This window comes from Lonchura striata, chromosome 3 (assembly GCF_050655825.1).
Source record: "Lonchura striata isolate lonStrDom1 chromosome 3, ASM5065582v1, whole genome shotgun sequence".
In the NCBI taxonomy this organism is placed as follows: domain Eukaryota; kingdom Metazoa; phylum Chordata; class Aves; order Passeriformes; family Estrildidae; genus Lonchura; species Lonchura striata.
In genome coordinates this window covers 35,050,332-35,057,500 of record NC_140705.1, presented here as the reverse complement: position 1 = coordinate 35,057,500, position 7,169 = coordinate 35,050,332, and the positions used below count along the sequence as shown (strand labels likewise).

At 35.4% G+C, this 7,169-nt stretch overlaps 1 protein-coding gene across 4 annotated transcripts in view; it reads left to right on the top strand.

Annotated features, from left to right (window-relative positions):
- The window catches only part of SYNCRIP (synaptotagmin binding cytoplasmic RNA interacting protein), a 24,679-nt gene extending 23,911 nt beyond the window's left edge, over positions 1-768 (top strand). For all 4 annotated transcript variants that reach the window (XM_021545866.3, XM_021545857.3, XM_085574802.1 and 1 more), the window contains exon 12: positions 1-768. This exon is cut by the window's left edge. The gene's annotated coding sequence lies outside the window, so the exon portion shown is untranslated.
- Positions 769-7,169: the final 6,401 nt, after the last annotated feature.

Sequence of the window (7,169 nt, the reverse complement as noted above, 5' to 3'; positions counted from 1 at the left end):
GCTGAAAAAGCAGCCTTGCTTCTTCAGATATTGTAGTTATTTGGATGTATAATAGTTTAGCAAGATGTTACTTTTGTAAGACATCAGATGTTCAAAAAAAGTGCATCAGCAACTTGTACTAAATACTGCAGTGTCCCTTTATAAAAGGTCAGACTAAAACTGACAACTGTACAGTGAAGCCTGACATTTGGATATTTTGAAGTTTTTCATAAATCATAGAATAGTATATGGCTGTAGTTTAGCTTTTTAGGTAAAAGGTATGTTTTCATTAGTGCATTTCTTGCTGCTGATCACTGTAAAAACACGTGGATCAGCTTTCCATTTCTCTTACGCAGATCATGATAACCTGTAGAGTAGAGTAGAGTACAATCATTTGTGCTATGTTTTTAATTTTCTAAAGCACCTTGATGACAGTGAGTGTTCAGTGGTGAAGCATCCTCTATTGAACAACCCTTAAAAAAAGAAAAACAAAAACAGAACCTTGCCAAGTCCAGTTTCATATAGGTAAAGGATAGATAAAATTATGACTTACTTTGGACTTGGCATAAAGAGTTCCCTTAACACCCTTCACAAAGGGATACTGCAGTTATACTACATACCCATAGGCACCACAATGAAAATTGAAGCTTATACCTAATTAAGGTTTTATACACACCAGTTCCCCCAGTAAATGCAAATTTTAACAAAATTAGACATGTCATATGTTGAAAATGCTCATGGCAAACAATCATTTTGCATTCCTGCAAATAAAATTGTTTTATACTGTAAGCTGGAGGCGAGTGTAACTTATTTTTGTAATAAAGTTTTTATTTTTTTTATGTGTCATTAATATAAATGTGTGTTAGTACAGAGATCTTCTGGTTAAAAACTTAGAATCGCACACATTTCAGTATGTTTACTTGTATTTACATAATTTTTAGAATAGTGGTTGCCAATAGCCTGTATGTTTTCACATTAATTGATTTTTTTTTGTTATCTTAATAAACCATTTTAGTATGTTGTATGTCAATTACTGGGATAGCTGGGACATAAAGTGTAATTAAAAATTGTCAATATTCATTGGAATATGTAAATGTGCCTTGCCAGTTTTGAACTTTTAGGACAAAGTGAGTGAACAATGGTGAAATGAGTAGTCAATGCCTAAGAGACATTTGCTACCAGAGTTTCATATACTGCCCTTGCTAAAGAAAAGAAATTTCTTCCTCAGATTCGAGCGTAAAACTTAACAGTTGCATTAGCTTCTGAATTTTGAAATCTACTTTAAAAAATTAGGCTTATGGAAAGTGGGTTTTCTAATTGTAGCCTTAAGTATAATTTTCAATTTCAATGTAATCCTTGGTGCTGGCATTCCCAGTGCCAAGGAGTTTAAATGCTCCCTTCAAAGAGGTTGCCATGCCTACTGGCACTTTTACTGTCATACGGTTTTATAAGGAACACTGTCAAGATGTGGAAACCAATTTTGAACTTGCTATGAAATGAAACACTGGGGACTGTAGGAGAGGGAAAGCCCTCAGATTCCTTAATCTTGAAATCTCTCCATTGCTGAAAAACTTAAAACACTTGTTGGATCACAAGTGCTAGTGACTAGTTCTTACTCTGGAAACGTGTTGCGGGGGATAATACGTTTTTGGAATTTGTAACGGTAGATGGAAGTGCATAAAAACATTGCAACTAAGGCGCACTCTGTGTGTTGAAATTGTGGATTAAATTCCTAATTTCAGCTCTGATAAAAGCATGGGGGGATGACTAGAAATAAAAAAAGGCAAAATTGACAGGAAAGTTTTTAATGGAATGCAAGCAATGGTGAGTGAGCAAAATACCAAGATCCTGACAGTGTTCCCTCTAATTATGAACTCAAGCCATTATAACTTTTACAATTAAATATGATTTGCACTGTTCTGATATTGGTGCAGTTTTTTAGAAAAATTATCAGAAAACTAAATTGCATGTGGTGATTAATATTGTGGGAAAAAACCTAAAATCAAAAAAATGTTATTTTTCAAAGCTTTAAATTTGATTGTTTAAAGAAAAAACATTAACTGGAAATACTGGTGAGAATGGGCAAGTGCATATATACAACATCAGTTTGGTTGCACTTGGGTGTTGGTAAACTTGAAATGTTCTACAGCAATAATGCATCTCTTAGGGGGTGCTTTGGTGACAAATGAACATATGACACAATTCTTTTTGGCATGTTGAAGGCAAGTTTTGACTTAATATAATTGTGCTGCCTCTGTTTATTCTCATTGGAGGCTTTCTTTACTGAAACACCTGCAAAGGTGCATAAGTAGTATAGTTCCACATTGGTTTGTAATGCGTTTCAAAATTTGTAGTCTAATTGAATTTAATAAGAAACCAGAAACAGCTGCTGCTTAACACTTCTGGTTTATAAACACTCCAATACACAGCTTTTAAAATTATACTCCTGTTTTAATACTCATTTTTTGTTTGAAAGGTTTCATATAGGACATGCAACTGTAATTTTTTTCTTTCCAATTTTTAAAGAGGAGATTTGTTATGACCCAAAACTTAAGTTTGTGTTTATACTGTTGGAGGAAGGCTGTTACTACAATAAGATACTAAGATCAGTTTCTGAATTTCTGCGTTGTACAACTCTTATGTAAATACTGTCTTTAAAATCTAAAATAAGGAATACTAATTCTGTTCTTGTTGGGGGTGAGGGGTATGACATAGTTTAAAATGAATGTAGTGTCCTCTAAAAGCAGGATTCCCAACTTCAGGATAGAAATATTATACATGGCTGCACATTTTTATTCCCTTGTGCCTTTGATTATTCTTCAGAGGCTTAACTTTACTGTTCAGCCTAGCAATTATTTTGGTGCTTCCATACACCAGTGAGGGGAGACCTTTTTTTTTTTTATTTTTTTGAGAAATAAAACTGAAAGGCAACATGGACATAAACACAGAACATTTTCACAAAAGAGTGTGTTTAAATTAATACACTGCACAATATTAAGACTGTTATTCCCTCACATTAGTGAGATATTAGTGGAAAATATTAATTGTTTAAAATGGAGTAGCAAGTTTTGAAGTAGGCAGCGAGGCAGGGAACGTGACAAAACAGTTTTTGGACAATTGAACTGGGTCAAGTGCAAGCTTGAGTCTGTGTTCATGCCCTGAATCTTATAATTCCTGACTTTGTGACTATTTGGACTTAGAGACATAAAAGTCTGTCTTTATGAAGAGTCTTGCTGATTTGCCTCCAGCACCAGCACGACATCTCTTGTCTGGAGCTAACTAGTTACATTAGTTGGGCATAGGAAAGACCAGGTTGTACTTTGCCATTTGCTCTGTCAGATGAAGATGGGATGTGGCAACTGAAGAGGAAGTTGAGCTGAAGATTGCTTGATCCTTAATACAGGTAGTGGAGGAAGAAGGAACAAATTACTTTCATTTTACAGCCATCTAGTACAAATAAATAATATTTCCTAGAAACTCTGATGTTAAAATCTTTCCAGGAGCCTGATTTTCACAGTTATCTGGTCACAGTTTGCAAGTGTATATTTACTTAGGCTAAAAAAATCCATGGGAGGAAAGAGTCACTGCTTAGGTGCCCCTTTGTGTAGACTGTTACAAAAGAGAGTTGAAAAATGCCACGAGGACTACGTTGTTAGTTTACCGGCAGTTTGGAGAGGGGTGACTGTCTCATGTAATTATACTTGCCAATATATAACTGGTTACTAGGTTTTCCATAAAATACATATTTTTAAATTACCAACTCCTGAGCAGATGCTGCACAGCTGAGCTTATCTGGATAAATTGGGTTATGTGATTTTTTTTTTTAAAGCTATCTTCACGAAAGTTTCTTTAGATGGTCAGACTTCCAGGTACGTGGTAGAAGCTTTTTATTTTTTAAAAAAGTAGAAAAATAAAAGCATCTGTGAAGTCTAGAAAATGCAGTTGTAACATGTAGGTAATAAGTACTTAAATGCAGATTGAATATTTAAAGTTTGAATTGCAAAATACATTTCAGTTCAGGTAATTGTTCATGAAGTTTGGTGTCCACTCTAAAGCCAACACTTGTATTCAAACGGTAATTTAAGTAAAACTTGGAGTGTCAAAAATCGAATTCCCCACAATCAGAGTGTGACATTTGGCTGATTATTGGTCACAGTTCCATATGTATGGTTAGTGTGACAGTGTACTTGCCTTGGTCACTGGCGTGCAGAAAAGAAGTTATGAAATGCACTCTTAGTTCTGCTGCACAGCCAGTAGAATAGTCTATGTCATTTGACTGCACAGAAGATAATGGTAAGTAAAAATAGACTTTCTAGTACTTAAATGACTTGCAGTACCTAAAGTCCAACTTCGGTAGACTGTTTAATTGATTCCTTATCTGCAGTGATTAACCCTGGTTGTGCATTTTAAGTTTTAATTTTAGTGTGTCTGCTTCAAAGCCAGGTGAATGTTGAGTGTAATCTGATACTGTTTAGTGTTAAATATTTCAGATCTAAAAATGTCTTAAATGCTTCATAGATAATTCAGTATCTATTTTTACACTAATGGGTTAGTAATCATAATAGTTTAAGAGTTTTTACATGAACATGGATCATCTGTTGAAAGCCAGGAATGGAATGTATCAGATCCTGAGTTTCTGGTTACAGGAGTGATGCTTTCAGTATTGTTCTACCCCCTAATAACAGTTTTCAGATTTTTTTTTCTCTTCAGTGTGATGTGGAATGTACCTAATTCTGTCGCTCAGAATGGTTATTTAAAAATAACTAAGTACTATTACTAAGTGTAATGAATTTGGGATTAAAAAGCTTCCTTCTTGGGAATTTGACAAAGATAAATAGATGCCTCATCAGTAAACCAGGGCTTTACTTAAGAAGCAATGTCAGCATACTTTAAATGAAGCTGTGTTACAAAACACTGTTGAGAGCTGGCATAAAATAAATTATAGGTAATCTTTTCATTATGCAGATGTGTGTTACAATTCAGAGGTGATTTAACATTACAGTGTTTGAAATGACAGATAAAAATACATAGTCCCTGCATCTGGAAAGCAGAAGTGGCTATTAAAGGATTGTTCATGTTTCAGATTGTGGTCAAAGACTTCCTTTGGATGTTGCAATTAAATGTTTTTTCTTCTAGTACAAACAGCTGTTTTGATAAGCCAACCTATTTCCAATCCACAGTTTTCAACAGAATTTTGAGTTTCATGTGTGTGCTTAAGTTGATACTTCTAGCAGAAGACAAACATTCAGTGACAATCACTGATGAGTCTTTTGCCAGGAAGTGATCAGTGTATAACTGCCTTAAACTAGTCCAATGAAACTGTCCTATATGTCTTATAATACTTCATTTAGAGCAGCGTGATCATTTACACTTTTGAATTAGTGAGATGCTTAAAAGCTGCTCTGAAGAAAACTGGTATATCTGTTGTTAAAATCTGTCAGCATTTGAAGATGAAGAAATATGATGTGGGTTTCATGCTAGCAATAACTTCTCTCATTAGAAGACCTGATGATATAACAAGGCTTAGGTGGCTTCAATCATTAGCAGTGCCTTGCTCTGCTCTATTTTCTTGTAATTAATACAACCTCTCAGGAAAAACCCTGACTCATTATGGGGATAACTCCAGTGAGATCGATCTTCCATTTAAGAAGGGATCTGTAAGGTCTTCAATCCATTGGATTTTGTATGGCATTTGTAGCTTGGGTTTGCATGGAAGTGACCTTACAGTGGGAACAGTGTTATAAATGGCAATATGTATTTTTGCTTAATATTACACTAACCTGAAGTTCAGTTTGTTCAGGTGGCCATGTTTCAATCCAAGAAAATGATCTTAATATTTACATGTCCTGAACCGATCAGCAAGTCTTAGACCTCAGAAGTTAATTTGAGCTAGTTGGTCTTAGGTTAACTGTTAAAATAGGTACAGGTTGCTACTAGCAAGTAAAGACTTTTGTTTTCTTAATGGCAGTATATAAACATTCACAGTTTATTGCCTCAAGTGTAATATTTCTAAATAGTACTGCTTTCATTGAGTGATGAGTGGAGTATACAGATGAATAGTGAAAAAAAAAGCTAACTAAGCTTTTTGGCAAATGAAGCCTGCCACTGTGTAATGAAGGTGTACCCGCCATGCAGGTACAGATGTCATTGAGATATACCAGGTAGTGGTCACAGCTCAACAAGGTGTGCACGAACTACCTTCAGTGATGGCCTGTGCTAAAGCAGATTATGTGGTATTGAAGTGTGTTTCTGTAGTTTTACTATTGAGCTAGTAAAGAACAGCTAATGACTGGTACACTGCAGGTGGATGATGATCAACTCCAATTTTTGTAGTCTCTGGAAGAACAAGAGACACTCATGCATAGTGTGTATTACAAGTTTCTAAATCCTTGTGAAGCAACCTTTTTCTTTAATATATGAAGATTAAAACGTGTGATTAAAATCCTTAATGCAGTTAAAGAAAGAATACTTTAGCAATTCTGGTTTTAAGTTCAGATGGCTGGGTGTAGTTAGATCCCATAATTGAGGCATGCCTTTTAGTATCAAGATAACTTTTTGACTCTGTTGTTAAAGAATGAACCTGTTTACCAGGAGAGCCAATCTTAGAATACCTGTAGTTAGCAAAAATGCATATACTGCTGGGGGGTGGGTGGGGAGAGACACAACCAACCCACAGGAACGAAAACAGAAACACACACACACACACCCCACCCCCAACCCCCCCCACCCCCAATTCCCATATGAAAGATGTTTAGGAAAAGGTATTGGAATTTTTAGATATGGGGAAGGTGAGATTAATGTGATAATATTGGAATTTCTGCCTTTCTGCCACATGGTAAAAGTAATGTAGAGAGATCTCAGGTTTTGCAAATGAACTAAAATTGTGGTTAATGTTCACATTAAGAAAGAACAGACATGTCTTAGACATCTGGAAGGGCAAAAAGTGAAAAGAAAAACTTGCAGGGTCTTCTGTAAATACCAAATACCTCTGTTCTTTCTCAAGCAACATTGACAACCAGGGAGTTCCTCCTCAGAGAAATACCGAAGGGTGTGTCTTGTATTTAACAGGTTGGCCTAGGACTAATCACATCACAAATACTCCCCATTCTTGAAAGCTCTTAACAAAGCATATTATTTGCTTCCTGAGAAAATGGAAAGAAATGAAACAGTTTGAAAAAGAAGTCCTCTCC